Raw genomic sequence first — 23,261 nt, 5'->3', positions numbered from 1 at the left:
CCATCGTAAAACTTCTTTGAGACTAGCTTCTAAGACACGAGCTCGTGTTTGTGGATCTTTTTCTCGACTGATGCCATACAAGGCACGAATCAATTTGACGGGAAGATGCGGCTGAAGGGACGTCATGTTGACGTTGTGTGAGACAGACGAAAAGGGTCTGAGGTTTTTATAGATTTTTTTTGTGGAGTGAAATTAAGTCGAGGACGGAGACGTGTATAGGACAGGCCCTCCATCTTGGCACCAGTGGTGAAACAAGTGGGTACGAAATCGCAAATCCTCGGGGTCGTAGGTTTCAAATCGACGAGTAAATAGGCGTGTGGAGTTTGAGTGGCATCGTCGTACGCCTGAGTCAACCAAGGTGTTCCTAGCTGTTTGGCTAAGACTTGCACTTGCGATTTATCTCGAGGGCTTTTAAACAAGACCACGTAATGCGCATTGAGACTGATGGTGCGATGGGCTTTACTTTGTTGAAACAAATTTTGGGTGATGTAAACGACACTGGCATTACGGTGATGCCCTTTGCGCGTGAACCACAGTTTAATTTCTTCTTCGTCTTCTCCTAACATGTCGTCAAAAATGACCAAATGGGTTTGACGGGAGTCAGAGACGATGCCGTCGTCTTCTTTAGGAATGCCTTCCACAAACACGATGGAATCGCCTTGACTTTCTCGCAAGAGGCTGTACGCCGATTGCCACTCTTTGTAACACCACACGATCCGCTGAGGTGGCCGATCGATCAAATGATGTTTATGTTCGATCAAACGTTTGACGAATTCGGTTTTGCCTGAACCACTAGGTCCAGCAATGAGCATGTTAAAGGGATGGCGAAGATACAAAGCCTCCCAACTGGCACGATCTAAGTGTTCGTCGATGACTTTGACAGTAGAGGAAGAGGGAGCAGAGACAGCAGAGGTAGCGATAGTGTTAGGAATGTCACTTGTGACACGAAAACAAACAAGACGAGAGTTTATATACTTTTTTTCAGAACACGTTTATTGAATGTTTTAAACATGAATACAAAAGCCAAAAATACATAAAAGCCAAAGGCTTAAGTACAAGGATAAAAGGCACATGATAACCATTAACGTGGAATAAAAACAAGTGTCTGTACAACATGTTTTGGGTAAAGTTCTGACCAGTTCTGTAGTAGGGCGAAGGTCACACAAGTGTCCTCCCGAAAGGGTCTTTCAGACCTGTCCACGACAGTCCTGTCCTGGGTGACGGGTTCTTCTGGCACCGTCACTAACACTGGTTGAAAAGTAACTTTTTTCCTTGAACAACTTTCGTGCATACTGGGCCACTTCTTGGGTCCAAGCCTCAAAATCCCATTCTTTCCAGGCACGGATATCTGTCCAATGGGGTTTAAGTCACAAGCTACACACACATCGTCATACACGTCTTGGGTAGCTAAAAGTTGACGAATCTTTTTTTCCCGTAGAGGTCGAGAAGTATCCAGATGAAAACGCAAGGCTTTGAGCAAAAGGAGTCTTTCGTGACCATTTAAGGTCATGGGGGTGTGGTAAGTACTGATCGTAAAGAGTGCACAAAGAATCGGCTGGTAAACGAAATCCTAGAAAACAAGTCACTAAGACACACACGACTTGTCGACCCAAATTGAATGGATACAGTTCTTGTAATAATCGATGGTAATGATCCACGGATTGAATATGGTCATTGAGTTCCTTCCACGGAATCTGTTCAATAACATGTGACATAATCCGTGGCATGGCAGCCTGATTTTATAGTCTCTTTGTTTCGGAAGCAATAAAGGTAATTTCTAACTAGACATCTTCGTTATCCAGTAGGGAACCTAAATCTTGCATACTGTAACCGAAACGTCAGAGTTTGTCTAGATGTTTCGTCTTCCGCTAAGCAGATTCCACGTAAAATATGTTGGTAATCCTTTAACTCGTCTTCCTCAATACGTTGCAGTAGGTGAATCTCGAAGTAACCAAAATTACGAACGTTTAGTTCATTCACAAACTGAAAGTGTTCAACAAGGTCTGACCACTGAAACAATTTCTGATGAATCAGTCCTCTTATACCATTCAGGTACCAGTGGTTAAAGATCTGATGACGTAACGGATGCAATTGTTCTTTACGTTTGACTTGTATTTTCACCAGCTCTCGGTAAATCCTTTCTCTCAACTCCTCAGGCAAGCCCAAAATGTTCTCTTGTAAAGTATCCATAAGTACATACACTGTTTTTAGAATCCTTTGGTGGTGGCCAATAGCCTCGTTTACCTTTGTGCCTGATGTAATGTCCACTTATAATCAGTCTTCTTATACTTTGGAACAGAGCATAATTTAAAAACGGATGAATAACTTTGCGTTTGCGTTTCACTTGTATTTTGATCAGTTCTCGGTAAATGCGTTCTCTCAACTCCACAGGCAAAGCACGAATATTCTCTAGCAAAGTATCCATGAATAGGTCATACTAAATCCTCTTTTGTCTGACACAAGAAATGTACCGTTTGCAAAGACATGGTTTTACTTCAGTGTCGAATTTAAATCGTTTAGTCACTAATTTACACATTACAATTCGTTCAGAAGTTTCCACTTTCACTAAGTTGACATTGTGTACAAGATGTTGGTAATTCGTTAACTCTTCCTCTGGAATTCGATGCAGTAAGTTTACAATGTAGTAGATAGAATCATGCAGATCAAACTAATCCTTTTTACAACTAGGGGATCGTTGATCAATGTCTGTCCAATGGAACACTTTCAACTAAATCAGTCCTTATATAGCATTCAGGTACCAGTGGTTCAAACACCGGTGACGTAACGGATGCAATTGTTCTTTACGTTTCACTTGTATTTTCACCAGCTCTCGGTAAATGCGTTCTCTCAACTCCACAGGCAAAGCACGAATGTTCTCCTGTAAAGTATCGATGAACAGATTATGGTAAGTTACTTCAATGTCTCGGTCCCACTAAGGGTAAGTAATGACAATTCGGTGACCATCGAGCATGTTCTACGTAGGCCGAATCTTGCGGTTCCCAGTGGTGAAGTGACACACCGCAACTGAAGCACTTGACTTTATCTCCTTCGCCCAAGTAGAAAAATCCGGCTCTGGCTAATTCTTCGGGGGTCGGACCTCCCAGATACTTAGGCCATTTTCCTTTGAACGATTGGAGACGATTTTCAAAGTCGCAGTATTCCGACAAACGCACAGGAAACGAATATTCGTCTTTCACAGGTTCGTTTCGATGAGGGTTGGGTGACATGGACAGGAGTTTGCTCAGAGCTGGATGACATCCGTAGGCAGGTAGACGTGAAGGTGAACATTCCCCTTTAAAACGAAACCCAGTAAAATGTCCAAGAGGACGAGCGGCATCGCTTTCGCATCCCTCAGGTTGGACACGCACAGCATCACTTTCCATGATAGGGGTAGTGAGAACAAAGTTCCTATGATGCTTTACGGCATCGCTAAGGCCACAACGTACAGCATCGTACCCATCGCAAGGCTCACAATCGCATTCCACTTCTGAAGTCCCACACTTGAATTGTACCTGTCTGAACTTGTTCTGTGTTTCTCTGAAAGTATTCATCTTGTTCGCTCGGTTTTGGTAGTCACAATGAACTATCGATCTTGCCTAGGGTTCCTTTTTATATACAGACCAATACCGACGTGTCCATACGGCAAGGTGAAATGATTGGGAAGTCGCACTCGCTTCTGGTACACGATTTGATAGACTTTTTCCAAGGGTCGACTGACGATGTGGTGAGTGGGTAAACGTACAATCTTGTTCGGTTGATAGGTGGTCACTTTAAAGTGTTCATCCTCTCCCGATTGCAAGGCTCCTTTCAATACCCCAAAGTTGACCACACGACTGGTACGATAATTCAGAGTCAATCCTTTCACTTTGCATGTCGTGTGCACTTCTCCTTGTGGGTCCCGGTATTCGTAGCCGTCATTTTTGGGACCGCCACTGATGAAACTTAGAATCTTGTCGTCGGGATGCTCGTCTGTCCAGGCTCCTAAACGGTCTCCTTCGATGTCAGGATGCTGTTGACTCGGGTGATGGATGTAAATGCAACTGTCCGTGTCAAAGTACAGGACACGTTCCCCTAAAAGTTCTAAAGCTTCGTACAATTTTAAGCGAGCATGAGCTGTCACGTAAGCCGCAATGATGACATTTCCAAAGGGGTTGTCTTGTACAAAGTCCAGATCTTCTTCGTAATTGACCAAGATCAAATTCTCTCGAACGACGTCCACGTGTTTCATGTATTTGGTTTTGTCGTGAATCATCTGGAAGTAGCGGGAAGGTTCTGTCAAATATTCCGTCTTGGGTAAACACGGTCGTTGTGCCATTTTACCCCACAAGCAATTTAACATCACTGTGGCAAACGATCACCTGCCTTCGTTTTTCTCGATGTGGTCTAAAGAGATGCCTTCTTGTTCATAGTATTTCTCTTTGAATTGTATTTGGTCTTCGGGAGTGTGACACCAGGACGGATAGCCACTGGCTTCTTGCTTCAGTTTCAAAAAGGCATCAACTTAGTCAGCGAAAATGCCTTTCTGCGTGGGGTCACCCTTGTGGTATTGTTGTGTCTTGGGAAAGTGGCAAATTTCGTACACTTCTAACAGTTGGTATCCCATGTCCAGAGCTTTGAACAATTCTACGCTGACCCAGGTTCCCGTCAAGGCGCGTTTTTCCTGGGTGTGCTGACAAGGTTGGTCTTGGTTGCACGTTTCGGCATAAGTACGGCACAAAGGAAACATCAGTTTGCCTTGACAATGGTGAGCTAAGACGGGATGGTATAGGTTCGTGGGAGGCAAAACTTTACACTTGATCAAGCCTTCGTATTGTCGAATGTTTTTCAGGTCGATGTGTTCCGTGAACAATTGTGGGTGCCCTACAGGAAAGCGACAATATTTGCACACGTAGGGATACAGCGAACACACGTCCAAGTATTTGATTTCTTCTCCTTTCTCTTCGTCGGCTTGGTACAGCAAACAGGTGGCATTGGTCCTTCCTCCGTACAAACTATCCCTCGGGTTCAGGGGGTCCATCAGCTTGTAACTTTCCATGACACGTTTAAACTCGGGATCGGTTTTCATACGGTGATCGTACTCGTGTTCCCACATGTCCACCACTTGGTATCCTTCCTGTTCTAACTTTAGGCATCGCTGACAAGTGTCCTGGTACAGGTCTTCCATGGTTCGTTGTAAAAACTGATTTTTAGTGCCACGATCAGGGTAACAGACGGGACATCCGTGAAATAAGCAACCGTTAAACTCGTACACGATCTTGGGGTTTTCTAAGTCCCAGCCATCGACCGAATGCGTTCCGATGGTCTTTTCGCCTCCTCCGTTGCGGGCATGCTGAATCCATTTGTCTTCCTTGTCGCACAAGTAATGTAACTAGCGTAGGGCTTTAAGCGAGTACTGACGTTTGACATAGTGGATCGTTTGAGGACCGATGACAGCCACGGTGTTTTCAGGCATGAATCGTTGTCGATACACTAAGGAACACGCTTTGGCAATGGTGCAAGCTTCTTTCAAAGGATTGACCCCTCCGTGTTCCGTGTTCCATGAACAGTTCTCGAAATTTTCCACAGCAACGCCGTAAAATATCCACGTCGGAACGACAATACTTTAGCATTTCTTCCTGAAAGTCGAAAGGGTCCGAGGCGTGAGCCTGGTACCAAGCGTAGAAAGCTTCTCGTTGTTCGGTACGCATGTTGTCGGGGTCGTAATAGTGAGCCTCAGGTAAATGGAGTAGAACGGCCTGTTGATTGGCTTCCGTATTGAAAAAGTGTGGAAAGTACCCTTTAGCCATTTCTGTCATTCCAAACGTTTTAGGCATTCGACTCAAAGGCATGGCCAAATAGCTCATCGAATCTTTAAACTGTACTTGTCCCACTTGCATGAAAATGATTTTGGCTCCGTTCAAAGTCACTTTAGGACGTTCGGTGCCATGTTCCGTATAGTATCTGAGAAGAAACTGTCCATCGTATCCGGAGAAACTGTGAGCCATCACCGTGGCATGACGATGACAATCTCCGTAACGTTCGATGTCCTCTTGGCTCCACGTCTTGTCGATGGGGTCTAAAACCCATTGGGCAAAATCGGCTAACGTGTTCGGTCCTCGAAAGATTTTTTCACGCCCTCCGGGAATCCTGCTGCAGTGAGAGCAATGACTGAAGATAGGTTCTTGAATGCACTTCTCGCACGCTCGATGAGCCACGCAGAAATTAGGAATGTGAATACCGGTCTCTTGCATGCATTCGAAATCGAAAAAGATGAAATTGCCTTTCTTCTTGTGACCGTCCTCTTTCTCTGGTGGGGATTGGTATTTTTGCACGTAGCATTGGTATTCCAAGTCCACGATGTGGTGACAAATGTGACATTTTTTCTTTCCTGAACATACGTGTGTCTTGGCATTATTGGTACGTAGGCCTTGTCCACACGTAGGGCACAATCTCAGCTGTTGACAAGCACATTTATGCTGTGAAGCTTGCGTCTTCAGATGTTGTTGGTAACAGGTAGGGCTGACAAACGTGCGCAGACAAGCAGGACAATGTACACTTTCTTGTCCTTCGCTCAGACAGGGTGGAGAGGCCAAACATCCTGAGCATTTCAATCCGCAATGTTTGTGTTGCTCTCGATTATTATAGCCATAGTCACATTTCTCACAGTAATAACCGTATCCCAGGAATCCAGTGATAGTGGTAATGGTATCGAAATGGTCGTCGTGATGATAAAGGTGAATGTATTTTCCATCCTTAAAGTCTTGGCCTCGAAACAACAGAGGCCCGCGCACTTCTTGAGGGTGCACTTTCAAGGTGTAGAATGGAGCTAGGACATCTTGCAATGTTTGCGTTTCAGGAATACCGCAGGGTGTGTCTTTGGACAGGCCAGCTTGTTGTAACAGGAGTTCTGCTTCACTTCGTTGTTTGGCTCGGTTCGATTTTCGAATGTTCTCCCAGGCTCTTTTCCATTCTACCGTGTCGTTCTTGTCGGCATAGGTTCGTCCCACCACGATAGCCCTGGCTAAACACATCTGGTCTTGAGGGTTGTGAATTCGTGAATTTGTGAATTGATGATGCGAAGGTCGTTCACCAATAACACCTTATTGCGTTGTCCGGTCCCTTGAAGGAGAGAAACGTGGGTCATGTCCAGTGTGGCTTTTCCATCGGTGATGTCAAACTGGTCATTAGATTGTTGCACGTGTTGAATCTTGTGCATGACTTTGGAAGCAGTCAATTCTGCGGGTCTGCTAAACTCGATCCAAACAGGGGATTTCAAACCGTCGTGTTGTATGGAAAGTCTCAAGCGATCGTCTTCTTTGGGTTGACATTGTTGCTTGAGTGCAGTGAGCAAAGAATCCCACACCCCAGTAATAAACCCTTCTGCTTTCTCTAACGGTACTTCAGCCTTGAAATCTTTAAACTTCACTGAGTATTTGTAAGCCGTAGTTCTAAATTTTTTAGAGGAGCGCTTTTCCGTCTCTCGAATGGAATAGTACTTTTCAGGGTTGACTAAGGGTGGTGAATTTGGTTTAGAGGGTTCGGATTCTGGTTCACTCATGTCCTCTTCAAAATCACTGGCATGAATTTGTGCCAAGACTTCAGCCCTGGTACGAGGCGATAGATCACGTTTCTGCCTCTTACTTTCTTCTTCTTCTTTCTTCTCGAATGAATAGGATCGTTTCATCTCGAGTGAAAAACGTCAAATGACTCAAGTTTAAACACCATGGGCTAATTTATACTCATGGCAGACCAGCGTATATAAAAGGGTGTGTGTCTTGTCCTTTCACTATTCATTTCACTCTCTGACCGAGCACAACGATGGAAGAGACTAGCCAAATCGAACGTTTCATCAGAGCTTTGCGAGGGGTCATTAGAAAATTCTCTTCAGACCAGCCGACGGACTACTCTCCTTCCTTTCGAGATAAAAGTCAAGATACTTGCTATATCTGTCAGAAGAAAGGGCATTGGTCTTCAGAGTGTCCAGACCGTCAAAAAAGAAAAAAAGGGGCTAGAAAAGACAAAAGTCAAGATACCTGTTATTATTGTCAAGAAAAAGGACATTGGTCTCCAGATTGCCCAAAAATGAAACAAGAGGAGTCAGAAGAAAAGAGGGATTCTTCTTCAGAAGAGAGGGATTCTTCAGAGGAAGAAAGTAGCCAGGTAAAGAAAAAGAAACAGGAGAAGAAAAGAAGAAGGGAAGAAAGTGAGGAGGAAGAAGAGGAAATGACTGTGACGGTGAAGAAATTGAAAAAACAGAGAGACTAAACAATGAGACAGAAGAAGTGTATGAACTTTTTAAAGTGCTCTGTTGTGAATTGTGAATTGGATTGTAACTATGGAGAAAAGAATAAATTAATTATATAAGGTAAGTGTCTTTGAGTTTTGATTTTAAAATAAGAAGCTACACTAACGCACTCATACACAGACACGTACTATAGGGGTAAAAAATGGGGGGGGTGTTGATTTTTTAGTTATTGGCAAATTGAAAGGCTATCTCTTTTCGAGAGACGTGGGTGGCTCTGAAAAGGGCCTTTTTTTGGTGTAGGGGTGAGTTTAAGCAATCAACTTTAACTGCCTTAAGCCTTTGCCACGGCCAAGGCCTACTTCTGGACTGCGTACTGTTGATGATGTTGATTGGGTTGAAATCACTAAGGGTGGTACGGTAGGCTTAGTCACAGGGTTGACGTGTTTAGCTCGGGAAGGTCGTATTCTCTTCGGTCGTGATAAAGAAGTCTGATACATTTGTTTCAGACTTCTTAACTCCGCTAAAATGTCCAACAGTACCGTGACCGTTTGATTTTCACCCTCTTGTTTCTTTGCTGCTACTTCTTCTTCTTCTTGTTTTTTTCTTACCTCTTCTTCTTGCTGCTGTTGCTGTAGGAGAAAAACTTGTTCCGCTTCCTTTTGTCGTTGTATAAATTTCTCCAATTCTTCTTTCTGTCTCTGTCTAAAATTCTCCACGTGTGGTAATGAAGGTGACGAAGGTTCCGGAACAAATTCTTGCGAGGTAAGAAAATCCACAAAATCCCAATTTACCTCTTCTGAAAGTAAGTCCGGGTTCCCTTGGGCGGTCTCCACTGCTGGTGCACCCCAATGAATCGTTTTCTGAGTTTCCGTCATGTTGAATCACTGTCTCGCATCGATTGACTGCACACAGGCGCTAGCGAATCTATATAGACCACGTGACGTCACAGACTGTTCTCTTCGGATTGGATGCGGACTGACTGAATTTTGTAACGCGTGTTTGGATTGGTCAATGAACTCAATCCGTTTCAATCCTTCCTCTACCTATAAATAAGCGCAGTTCACTGCATTGATTCATCTGTTCTCGTCGCCTCAAGATGTGGACCACAGTCGAATCATCCACCCTTGTGTCTTCAATGATGTTTAGGACGGACATGCTCATGTATGTCCGATCCAAGTGGACCGTTGTCCACAAGTCATACACCAGTCTGTGGATACGAAGAGTGTACGTGGAAAGACAAGGTTGCCTCAAGAGGACTCTGATTTATGGCCCTACACTAAGACGCAGCTTGAGGACAAGAAGATGCCGCAGATGCCCTTTATGTTAAGGGCATATTAACATAAATCCAAAGGCCCTTTTCAGGGCCACCCACATTTCTCGAAAAGAGATTGACTTTCCATTGCCTATCCCCCTTTTCTTATTTTTTATTTTTATTGTTATTTTTTATTTTTTTAATTTAAAAAACAAAAACAAAAAAATCCCATGTTCAATTGCGTTTGTCCCGAGAATGGATATTATTATTTTTTTTCTCCCATTGTTCAATTGCCTTTGTCCCTAGATTGGATATTACATTTCTCCAATGTTAAATTCCCTTGTCCCCAGAGTGGATGTCTTTTTTTTCCCATGTTAAATTTACATAGTCCCCAGAGTGGATATTGCTTCCCATGTTAAATTTACGTAGTCCCCAGAGTGGATATTACCTTTTTAACATAAACTCCCGTAGTCCCTAGACCGTCCCACCATACTACTGATATATGAATGTCACTGGAAACGTCTTAGATTCGACAATTGTAAACAAGAGGGAGCTGAATATGACGTGTAGCACTGATGAAAGAAACTTGTATCGTGAAAATTTAACATAAATAAATGTTATAAGTTCTTGATGACTGTCTCAGAACGTTCCAAATCTCTCGAGAGTTATGGATGCATCTTAGGTTCTTTGAGTATTTGACGAAAGGTCAAGTCGTCAAAGTTAGGATGCACTGTCAACCTCGTAAATTCGTTCAGAGAGAGAGAGAGAGAGAGAGAGACACACACAAAGACAGACAGAGGCAGATAGGTAGAGAGACAAATAGAATTCGGATGTCTAAACTAAAGATGGGTAATATTTTAAAAGAGGTTGAGGAGCAGCGATAGCTGTCACTGATCCTCATGTTGATAACAACGGAGACAGAGGCAAATGAACCTAGCATAATACTCTCTGTGTCCATCAGTTCATGGAGATGGATGGAAACAAAAACGTGGTGCTTGTTTAGTCTGAGAAGCTTGATAATATGATGAGTGTGACCAAAACAAAAAATTGCCTCCTCAATGCTAAAGCAACGCCCCGTTTCAAGGCTACCCGGTACTCTCAGAAACAGTGTAGCGAACAATGTTCGTAGCAGAATTCTGGCTTCGAACTTACCCGAGAACATGATGTTCTTCGTAGGCGTTACGTATTCTGGAGCCATGAACATTGCTTCAAAGGAACATAATCTTTTGATTATCTTTAATTGCTGCCGTTGGCATAGTAGGCCTCTTAAACACTCCATGTTAACACAGCCAAGTGTGAGAAGGTAGAAACCAAGATAAATTCAAACGATCGGAGTGGAACAATAAAAATAGGTGAATAGAGGGCTAACACTGAATGGGGGAAAGGTTTAAAATTTAAGCGTGGAAAATACACCATTCCTAAGGAAAAACTTCGCTAAGATCTGATTGAGCTGATAATTCTGGAAGAGAGCAAACGCGTATCTTGAGTTAAATTACAGTGTTCTATGAGTGGCAAAGTGTGTGGTCGATTTAAATTATAAAAAAGAGCACATCGAGGTTCGATGTGACTTATCTCGTAAAATGGAATATATATATATATATATATATATATATATATATATATATATATATATATATATATATATATATATATATATATACACTCTTGAGTTGTTATATGTATTGAGGGTGTCAGTTTATCTGACTGGGAACTCGAAATTTGCAGTATTAATTCCAATACCTTAGCTGGATCGTGAAATAGATGCCTCTTAAATTATTGCCAATACTTGTTTAATATCTCGTTCAAATCTAAAACTTATACCCCCTATCCACTACTCTGTCATGTGTTTCAATATATTTGTGTGCATGTTGAAAGCAGTCCTACCCATTGCATTGATGTTTGAGTGTATATATGATCGCTCCTATCCTTTTAAGGGGTGATAATACGTCTGTGTAGCACTCCCACCCGTTTCTTTAGTTAGTAAGTGTAGATGTTGGTCCGTAGATAAATGGGTGTTGTTCAGTCAAAACTGTGTGTTGTTCAAAATGACGACCGTAATGTTAATTCCTATTAGCAGCAGGAAGGGTGATAAGCCTCTAATTGAAAATTATTATATATTGCAAATAAACTATTCTTCCTAAAAAAATCGTATGGGCGGGGGGGGGGGGGGTACCAGCCTTGTTGAAAATCGTAAAGCGCGGGTTTGCAATAATCGAATGCCAAGTATTTAGCGTTCACCCTCCCTGTTGCTATTAATTAAAAAATTTATATCAAATAATGGTTCATCCGGAATCTAATACTGCCCGGTTAGCTCGAGAGCGACTGGAAGCAATTAAGAAATTTCTCCCCGTGAGAGATTCTTTCAGAAAAAAACCTACAAGCGCGACAAGAAGCACAAGTTGAATATGCTACAGGCACAGAACAATTATTTAAGCCAATCAAAACAGTTACAGAAAACGTCGTAGCGGCTACTGAAGGTCTACTTGCGCCAGTAAAACAAACCGCTGAGCAAACTGAAAAAATAGCAACGAGAGCTTAGAAAACAAAAAAGATTTTACGAGAACTTCCAACTGAAATAGATGCAGCGAAACAACAAGTGAGGAAGAAGGAGCAACCGGAAGTGGGTTTACTGGAAGTTGTCTATGCCCTAACAATATACTTTCTTACGTAGAGCGACTAGAAATTCCTATAGGAGGAAAACGAGCTGGTAATAATTCTCCAGAAATAATTAATGAAGCAGCTGATATTTGTCAGCGATTATTTACAGGTGGTATCATGGACATTAGCATTTACCGAGAACTTGTTGATGAACTCGTTGACGATTACAGTGACTATTTGTCACAATGATTAGAGAAATAGCAAGTAAAATCAGATGATCATACACAATAGTCAGCGTGGACCTGTAATGGTCAGAGCAATAAACTCACGATTACCAACCTGCAGAGCGATTTACGGAAATAGACTTGGTGATGTTGTTTAGGGATTATTCAGAAGGTTAGCTCCAAAAGTAGCGCATGTTGCATCACAATTATCGATGAAAGCTATTTGATGTTGTTCGTGGAAAAGCTCCTGGTGCAATTGTCAATGTTGCTGGTAAGGAGTTCTCGAAAATCAAAGAAAAACTAGCACGATTAATACGACGAAAATCAGTCAGTGAAATTACCAAGCACTGAAGTCATGCTTGCAAATGTCAGTAAAATAATAAATCAAAGCTGCAAATCAGAAACTGGCATCGCTAGCAGATCAAGGACTTAGCGAAACAGGGAATAATATTTCAAGTTTAATATCAGAAAGCGGAGTTTCTCGAGCCGGGGGGGGGGTATCAACGTGCTAGACGAAAATAATTATAATAAAATGTTTAAGCGCATATAGGACACATAATTTGACATGGAAGCACCTGTCCTTAAAAATGAGTCTATACTTGATTATCAATTTTATTCTTATGACGCACGACTGCCAGATCAACGTGGAAGAATTGAATTGCAGGTCCGTGATAGAAGTATATACTTTCTACCCACTGATGCTTTTATTGAGGTAGCAGGTGAAATTATAAAAACAGATAATCCTGTATACGCAAATGAAGTACGAGCTGGTTTTGTCAACAACGGCATCATGGCATTGTTTGATAGCGCCACCTATATGACTGATGGAAAATAAAACGAGACAATACAGAAAGATGTTGACGTTGCTACAACAATAATAGGATTGGCAAGATACTTGAACTTTCTACCGGAGCCATCAAACATACTGCTAAGACAGGCGGTATAATTCCACTTCTCGCAGCAATTCCAGCGTTGATAAACGCAGCCGCACCAGCCGTTGCAACAGCAGCTGCGTTATGTACCGTTGGAACCGCCGCTGAAATGTCATTTAAAAAAGCAACGGCAAAGGGATTAAGACTTCCAGAAACTTATCTAGGACGATCCATTCAAGGAAAAGGTCTCAGACTTCCGGGAACTTATCTAGGACGAACCGTTCAAGGGAAACGTCTGAGACTTCCGGGAACTTATCTATGTTGAACCCGCAATGGGGTTTTACACCAATGTCAAACTTTGATTTAATCTATGCTGCTTAACAACTAAAAATAAAACAATTCAGAGGTGTTTTTATGCGATATCAATTACCACAACAAGCAAGCAATATTGAAACCGGTATTATTGATCTCAATAACAGCACTGAACCTGGAACTCAATGGGTATCATACGCGATTGACCCTTGTGTAATTGTTTATTTCGATTCGTACGGGTTTGTTCCACCGCAGGAATTTATCCAGTATGTCATGCCTTCAAAATCGGACATAACGTGTCAATCTGGTATTCGACATTACCAACACAAAAATTAACCGATCCGCCAAGTTGCGCACGATTATACAAGTCAGCGTTGGAAATCTACGCTTTGAAAACGAAGAAAAGAATAATGGTAGGAATTTACGGAAGATCCCGGGGTGATATTACTGCGAGTAAAAAAATCTGACATAGATTTTTCAAGATAGGTGACAAAAGACGATCTTAATGATCTCATGAACCTGGCTGGAGTTGACCGAGATGAGGTTGTTGTTTTCAGGACAAATACGGTGTTTTAAAGACGAGCAATATCAAATGGAATGATAAAGTTCGACGAGTATTCGGTGTGGTCACGGATAACATCCATGTGTATACTGACGGCGGAGAATTAGAGATTCAAGTATATCGTTTACAACCATCAGAGATGAAATTGCAAGAGGCGCTGCTAATCGTTTAAAGAATACCGGTGACACAATGACAGGTGAACTCAGCCTGAAAGGAAATAAAATAGTGGGTTTTTGAGAGCCAATATCTGACGAAGAAGTGGCAACAAAAAATACGTAGACGTTAACTACAGCACCGTAGATATTAAAGTATCCACGTTACGGGTCGAGTATGCTGTAAATATGTTCACGAATCTTCGTAGAAATTTAGAAAGATTGATGAAATCGCAGATGTTTTCTTTGCTACTCCATAGACCGCTGACATGAAACTCTCTGATATCAAGACGAACATTGACACAGTTAAGAAAACACTCGAAGACATCGTAAGTGGAATTCCTGATATCGTTAAAAGAATTAATCTGATTAAAATTCCTCATAAACAATTTGTCAATATCGTATACACAGTGTTATCTGGGTTCGCAACATGGTCACAGCAGAATAAAACTCTCAAATATACTATACAAGTCACTGGTGTGTACATACTGTCTGTGTTCAGTGCTACACATTTTGAGATATTTACTACGTATCCCTGGCGGCATTCAACCGATAAGTTTTCCGGGGTTGTGTCTGTTATCTAAAATAGCGTAAAACTGAAGAAATATTTGTTCTGGAAGCAGCTGATAAGAACTTAACCGCAACATCTTACTGGTTGTGTCTGGAATTTGTTGCTGAAACACCTCAATTAATTACTGTGTAAAATAATAATGGTGTTGACAGCGTCAAGTTTCAGAAATATAGATATGATGAAGTACGTGAATGGCAATCAGCGTTGAAAACCATCATTGACAAGTATACCGTGAAAGTAAAAAAATACAAGGTTCGAATATTCATTGTCTACGTTAGTTGCGTCCACCGGTGTAGTGTTATCAGCGCTGACTCCAATAACATTGTTATCTGGGTTCGCAACATGGTCACAGCAGAATAAAACTCTCAAATACACTGCACAAGTCACTGGTGTGTACATACTGTCTGTGTTCAGTGCTACACATTTTGAGATATTTACTACGTATCCCTGGCGGCATTCAACCGATAAGTTTTCCGGGGTTGTGTCTGTTATCTAAAATAGCGTAAAACTGAAGAAATATTTGTTCTGGAAGCAGCTGATAAGAACTTAACCGCAACATCTTACTGGTTGTGTCTGGAATTTGTTGCTGAAACACCTCAATTAATTACTGTGTAAAATAATAATGGTGTTGACAGCGTCAAGTTTCAGAAATATAGATATGATGAAGTACGTGAATGGCAATCAGCGTTGAAAACCATCACTGACAAGTATACCGTGAAAGTAAAAAAATACAAGGTTCGAGTATTCAGTGTCTACGTTAGTTGCGTCCACCGGTGTAGTGTTATCAGCGCTGACTCCAATAACATTAGCAGTAGCAATATGTGTCAGCTACAGCAGCAATTGCAGGTGTTTTTAATATAGCGCAAAAGATATCCACGTGCACGAATACAAAAATGCATGATTATGTTGTAAAATTACATACGGCAAAAGCAGCATATTCTATATTATCGTCGCTGATATCATCCAGCCTCGACGACACAACAATATCAGATCCCGAACTTACCAACATTGGTAAGATATGCAATGAAGCAATCGACGCAGAAACTCACCATTTAAAAGAAAATGAAAACAATAATGACCGAACTACTTCAGCAGATATCCGCAAATACAACCTCCTGGAAAACCACAGCGATAACAGAAAACTCCACTAACCCTGAGTTTGGTATTAATTTTCCAACTGCGATTCAGTTAAGCGAGATCGCCCTGGCACAGTTGCGATTATACTACAGTTGCCCAAATATCAGATGAAAATCATTTGGCAGACTACAATCAAATAATTCGCTGGTGTTTGCAAATAAAGATAAACCAGATGTCACCCCCGACAGGAACATCGTCGGAATACCAAACGGATGTTATCAAATCGAAAAGATCAATGACGAATTTCAACGTCGAATAAAAAAGTATAACAGGAAAATAATATCCAAAATAGCAATAACCGTTCATGAACCAAAACTGTCTGCCGCCATCGAGATAACCTCTCCCGATTACGCCGCTGATATCTATATGTCATCAGTCAGAAGATTGTTAGGCTGGCCTGATGTTGCACCGCCGATACCTCCACCACCACCTGAACCAAAACGGTCTGATTTTATGACGGACAAACAATCATATCCGGAGGGAGAGAGAAATCAAATTTTCTTAAAACTGAATAAATTTTCTTTGGTCTCAGTGGATTTTTTTCGTTTTTTATTTTACCTCGAAAAACGCGTTTGTTTACTTTTTTTTGCGTTTTAAGTTGCGGTTAGGGTCTTAGCACAGGTGACGTCCGCCTCCGCCTGCGAGAGAAACTGGTCAACATTTGACTCCTTCACACGAAAAAGCGAAACTGTATGCAGTGCAAGAGAGTGCGAGATGTAGTGTTTGTGCATGCAAACCTTCGCCTAGAGTGGTCAGATCAGTCAGATCGTGATAACGACATTGAGTGGAAAAAAATCAATGTTATCTGGAGTACGGTTTAAAACTTTTGACATTTTTTCATATTTGTATCACTGAAACTTTAAAACTGGTATGTAGCGTGTAAATAAGTAAAATATTGATTTTTGTGTTGCCTAAAAACTACTTGAACGTTTTTTGTTGTTTTTTTTTGTTTTTTTTTCTTTATTGAGAAAAAAAATGATTTTTTTTAACGTTTTTTATTTTAATTTTAACGTTTTTAACATCTATGCAGTGGAGTAGGTTCCATAATAAGAAAAGATATAAATATTACTTTTACCCCCTCCAAAAATGAGTTGATCTGGATTGGTCCTCACATAAAAATGGCGAAAGATTGATAATTTTCATCGAAGAGACAGAATCCTCATTGATAAAAGATCAGATAGTAAAAAAATATATCATTGAACAGATAGAAGCATTAAATCAAATTATGGCTGATTTAAAATATTTGAATCAGAGTTGCTTACTAGCGGGAATAACTTAGAAGATAAACTTAAGCAATTATTTCTTAACGAGTACAAGATAACAGAAGCGGATCTACCTACATTTAAAAATGTTTCTCGAGTGGTTGTTATTGAAAAATACGGCTGTGATGATGTGCGGCGATCACGGTCAACCACCACTGTTTCTTGAAACATTTCCACACAATTGGCTAAAGATTTTGTAGATTATTAGGAGGAGATAACTGATGATCACAGATCTCTTGATGCAGAATTAAGTGAGTTTACAGAATTAATCAGACTACAACCGAATAAAATTCAATGTGAAATAATGCGTAAAATAATTTTAGAAACCCCTAATAACAATTTTTGGAATTTGTGGAGACCAAATGATTTGACAGTTGCAAGTAGAAAGATAGTTCGAGATACACTTCAGCAACAATTATTTCAGTTACGTAAGAAACAGCTTCCAGCGCTGCCTGTACCGTTGTGATATAGACCAGTTGATAAACGACAACAGAATATTGAAGTTAATATACCAGGACAGACGGAGAAACAAAATCTAGTGTTAAATGATGTTGTCGTAGTTGATATTAATGTTGTTGAGGATGAACTTCACGCTGATAAATCCCCGTGGATGTTAGGATACGCAATGACGATACATTCATCTCAGGGGTTAACTATTTATGTCACAGTTGTTTGTTTTATCGTGATCGTATCGAATTGTCAAACTTAGTTTATTTAGCAGTTTCTAGAGTCAGAAAAAATCTCAACTGCGGAGAATTGTCATGGACGATACAGAAATTATTGATGATATTATTGACAGTGATATAGTAAGAAACAAATTAGCCGGTTATAAACAAAGTGACAAAATAAAATAAACGCAATTTTGATATTGATGCTGAATTTGTCATAACGCTAAAACAGCAGCAGAATAATCACTGCGTGAGCTGTAATTGTTTAATGCTCTGGCAGTACTCGAGTAATAATCCAAGACAATTTACCCTAGATAGAAAAGATGGTAGTATTGGTCATACACGTGAAAATACGATGTTGACATTGACCCTGTCTCGAGTGTAATCGACGTAGGGGTGCGATTAAGTGATCGCGGTGGTAATTGTGTGTCTTCGGGAATTAATTGTTCGCGTCTAAGTCCACGTTGAGGAGCAATTGAATCTAGTAGTTAGATTGCTGATCTACCCGAAGATGTAACCACGCTGGAAATTGTGTGAAAGTAATACTCCAGACAGGATCAGTTGCTCTTTTTTTTTTTTTTCCTCCCTCAGGTTCACCAGGTTCATATAAATAACTGACAGTCACATTACCCAGCACTGGCTGCGCTGAAAAATCATTTCGTTTTATTGATATATATGCTTTTTTGATAGCATTAATGGTTTTCATGTTGGTTGTTCGAGTAATTTCATTTTTTAGCGCAACTATCACACTTGGGAGTCTTGTAACCCATTCACGGGATCTCGTATCTTTCTGAATTATTTCCTTTGCATATTGATACCCAAATAACCGCTCAGCAGGCGTTCGATTAAATCGTTGAAGAATTGCCTGATCGCGGTGAATTTCAGTATGTCCTCGTTGTATTTTGACACTAAGTTGCTTCATCAGCAATGATACTGCGCCCTGAGATTCTTTACCAGAATCAACCTGTAGCAGCTGTGGCCATCGCAGACCACCTCGTTGATAAATGCAGAAGCTACTTCAATAGCTGTCTTTGTTGATAACGGCTCTACTTCTTTATATCTACTTGCAACATCAACGACAGTTAGCGCGTATTTGCATGTATACTGGCGTCTATCAATCTTGATAGTATCATGAGGTAAAAATAAAATATCAGCCTGATGAACTTCATTAGAGACGCTAACATTAAAATGCGCGTGTTGTATTGTTTTAGGTGGTGGTAGGTAAATTTGCCATATTGCTTGTCGTGCTAACCATTTCGCTTTGGCTGAACGTTTGACCCCTGCCATCGAAGCGAGTTTTACTGATCGTTCCTATACCTTTCCAGTATATTCTTGGGGAATAATAAATCGACTCTATTATTTCAATAATCGTTTGCTTAATTACCGGTTTAGGAAACTCTGTTTCCTAATACAAGCTACCTATCATTGCAGATTTCACTAACCAACTAGCCAGTGATTCTCTGGAAGATATATTTGTTATAGAATTTAACGCCTGAATTAATTTCACGTCTGCAATGTGCCTATCTTGTAAGTTTTTACTTTTATAAGCTACATCATGAGCATGACACGCTTTTCGATGGCGTTTATTGGCTCCTCGCCTGGTTTTGGTTGATCTTGACTGTCAAGACTGATGTCGAATTGGGTTCCAGGGCCACATTAATTATATCATGGGAGGAGTTTTTCTCCTGGATACTCGCCTCCTCGCTTTTTGTAATACTGACTTGTCGCCTGACTGTGTCAGGGGAATATTTTTTTTTTTTTGTACCGCATCGTTCACACTTACCCGTATCTGCTGACCTGTTATTTTTTGTTGTAATAGTTGTTAGTGTACTTGTGGGGGTACGCGTCCTGCACTTCACACAATATAAATCCATATTATTTATTATATTTCTATAACATGGAAGTTACTGACATTTCGGCGGTAAGAAAACGAGAACCGGTTAAACATCATTCTGCGCTACCAAATTCTATCCGAATGATTATCATGGGTTCTTCTGGAAGTGGTAAGACACAGCTATTACTTAATTTGATAATGAAGTGGATAAGACTGGATACATTATATTTAGTTCTCCATCTGTGGATGATCAACAATGCTACAAAGTGTTAAAAGACTTTAATGAGCACGCAAAGTTGCTGGATGAGCTGGTTGATGATGTTATTGAATTTATCACTGATATTAATAAAGCACCATCTGTGGATGATATTGACGGGTTTATTAATAATTTAGTTGTATACTATGATTTGATGCTGGACAAACAGTCCAATCCAGCTAGAATATTTTCTAGAGGCAAGCATAAAACACAGACGTGATATATGTTATATGTTACTCAACGATATACACAAATACCAAAAGTGATCAGGGATAATTGTAATATTCTTGCTGAATTTAATGGAGTTGATGTACATACTCTGAGAAGTATTCATCAGACCCGATGTAGTGGAGATATGGACATAATTAAATTTAGAAATTTATTTAGTCAGGCTCAATCAACCCCGCATGGTTTTATAACGATAAACTTACAGGATCCGCGGTCAAGGTACCGAATCGGTCTTGATAAAAAAAAATTAATTAATAGCAGCAGGGAGTGTGAACGCTAAATGCTTGCATTCCATAATTGCAAACCCGCACTTTACGATTTTCAACAAGGATGGTACCCCCCCCCACACACACACACACACACTACGATCTTTTAAGAAGAATAGTTTATTTGCAATATAGAATAATTTTCAATTAGAGGCTGTTCACCCTCATTGCTGCTCCATTATCCACAAGGAGCAGTTTTTATCTCAAGGTTCCAAACTTAACTGCTGTCATCCGTTGTGTACTCTTACCTCGTTATATTTTCTGCTTTTCCTGGAGTTCTTCGATGATTTGATCGTGTCTCATTCTTCCAACATTTACAAAACCTGAATCCAATAAAAAATATATCTTGTAATTCAGCACTTAAATCTTGTTGTGTATTTATGAGTTTAAGTTCGTTGTAATATCTCTATTTTGTCTATAAGTTTTATGTCAAATGCATTCACCTCTATTTTCTTATATTTCTTTCATTTTATCATGCTCCTCTTCTTTCGAATTCTTAACTGTTCTAATTTTCTCATTCAAGTTATTTATTCCAGAAGGTATGTATAACAGCAGATACGGTTTTTCGTTTAAACGTTTATTGTTATAATTTAAAACAGACAAATTTAAATAGTAGGTAGTTATAATACTTTAAATCATTCATTGATCTCCATTTTGCTTTTAATTGTCCTCGAGTTCTTTTGTTTTACATCTCCAAATGACTGATACTCAAACGGGGTTTATTACTTCATCATTTCCATGAACTTCTTTACTTAGTTGTTCCAAATGGCATTGACAAAAACAGGCGAAAGATGTTAGATGTACAGACTGTGATCAGAAATAAAATATGATCAGCAGGGCTGAGCAAGCAAAATGACGTTTTAAAACAGATCTTTTTGGCGCCAAAGGAAGTGTCAATCCATTTAAAACACAAATCGTACAAAATATACGTGCAGTCATGTACATGCAAATTCTTGCCCATCAGGCACTGTCCTTTGAACATATTTATTTTGTATGGCAAACAACATTGATGAACCGTCTTCCAAGACCTGTTTGGAAGAAAGAAACAGTAGACTGTTTCCCACGCATCAATAAATGTATATTAGTAATACTGCACAAGTCTGCATAAATATAGAACAAAACAAGCTGGATTCTCACATTTCTCCTTTTTGACACTTTTTCAAATAAATTTCTCTAAAATGGACCACAACAAATATAAATAATCTTATTACGCATCAACACAAACTACATAACTTGCTTACAAAGTTTTAATACAATCATTCAAGGCTGGTTGGAGGAGAAGAAATTTAAGGTGTCATTCTTAACCTACCTCAGATTCAACACTTTTTAAATAAATATCTGAAAAATGATCCAGAAACACTAAGTAAAACCCAAACATTAACTACCATTGTAAATCTATATTAACCACCATTCTAACTTATTTCCCTGGAAAAACAAGGTAAAAATGAGAAAAAGAACTTACAGTTTTACGAATCAAATCCAAAAATAATCCAAGAATAATCCAAGACTTAACAAATAGAAGTCCTGGTAATAAAAAGTGCTAATGAAACTACCGCTCCGGTGGCCTAGTGGTTAGAGCGTCCACCTCAAATGCGGGAGGTCGTGGGTTCGATCCCCGGCCGAGTCATACCAAAGACTTACAAAAATGGTACTAACAGCTGCCTCGCTTGGCGCTCAGCATTAAGAGGTTAGTGTTAGGACTGGTCGACCCGGTGTCAGGATAATGTGACTGGGTGGGACATCATGCTACATGTCTGCGGCATGATGCCCCAGTGTTAGACATCACTATAAGCTGCCACATTGCAGACATCGTAGCGATATGACTGAAAAATTGTTAAAGCTACATTAAAAATCCAAATCACATCAAACACAACATCCTAATGAAACTAAGTTCGAATCAAATCCAAAATGGAAGTTTTTTTTACGGATAATGTGGTCAGTGTCGTACTAATGTGTCAACAGTTCTTTGTTGAATCACAGGAAATAATATTCCAATGGTTGAATTCTTTATAAATATCGATTAGTGTCCTTGTCCAAGAATTAATTTAGAGCACAAATACTTCCAGGGAAAAATAATCTCTTGGAATCCAAATAATTTGAAGAAACTTTATAAAAGATTTTACTCAAACTGGTAAAAGAAATAAGCACTTTGACTTCTCATGAGTTATGGGAAGAATGACTATTAGTTCTCAATATATAGATATTAAGTCTTGCTACGACGCAAAACAGATGCCCGGATGCAGGTCAACCCTCTGGAAAACCTAGAGTTTGATACAATCGCTACATGTTATTTGTCACGTACTCCAAGTATGGCATCGATTGCACGTTATGAATCTACTCTAAGAAAGAATTTTAAAAAATTAAAAGTTGTTTACTTTAACTCTGATTGATTTCTGAATCAAGATCAGTAACTATGTCAGCATTAGATACAAAGTTTATATTGTTAGCGTTTACGAAAAAACAGTCAGGTAAAACTGAATTTAAGCCCAGTAAATAAAATTAGATTACAACAGCATGTAATGGAATATAAAAAAATTAAAACTAACAAAGAAACAATCAAATTAAATCAAATATAAATTAAATCAAGTATACATAACACAGTAAAATCATCCAGTATATGTGAGAGAGGAAGCGACTCCGAACTGAATTTTCAAAGCACCCTATGAAATGTTTTTCAGAAAAAACGTGTCAACAATTGGCATGGGGAAAAAGTTAACCTTATTAAACATCTGTTGCAACCTTATATCTAGTCTTCAAAGTTTGGATAGAATTGTACAGTCCTAAGGATTGATAATGAACTGATTTCTAAAAAATACTCCCTTTGCAATAGTTTTTTAGAAGGA

The 23,261-nt window shown here is 39.9% G+C and overlaps 1 protein-coding gene across 1 annotated transcript in view; it reads right to left on the bottom strand.

Annotated features, from left to right (window-relative positions):
* Positions 1-23,261, bottom strand: part of LOC149797288 (uncharacterized) — a 40,167-nt gene that overhangs the window by 15,368 nt on the left and 1,538 nt on the right. Inside the window, exon 2 of the mRNA XM_089962005.1 lies at positions 20,667-20,741. The gene's annotated coding sequence lies outside the window, so the exon portion shown is untranslated. The remainder of the gene's footprint in view (positions 1-20,666; positions 20,742-23,261) is intronic.

Source organism: Sinohyriopsis cumingii, chromosome 6, assembly GCF_028554795.1.
Source record: "Sinohyriopsis cumingii isolate HCF-2022 chromosome 6, ASM2855479v2, whole genome shotgun sequence".
Lineage (NCBI taxonomy): Eukaryota > Metazoa > Mollusca > Bivalvia > Unionida > Unionidae > Sinohyriopsis > Sinohyriopsis cumingii.
The sequence above is the reverse complement of the archived record's forward strand: the minus strand, read 5'-3'. Positions and strand labels throughout refer to the sequence as shown.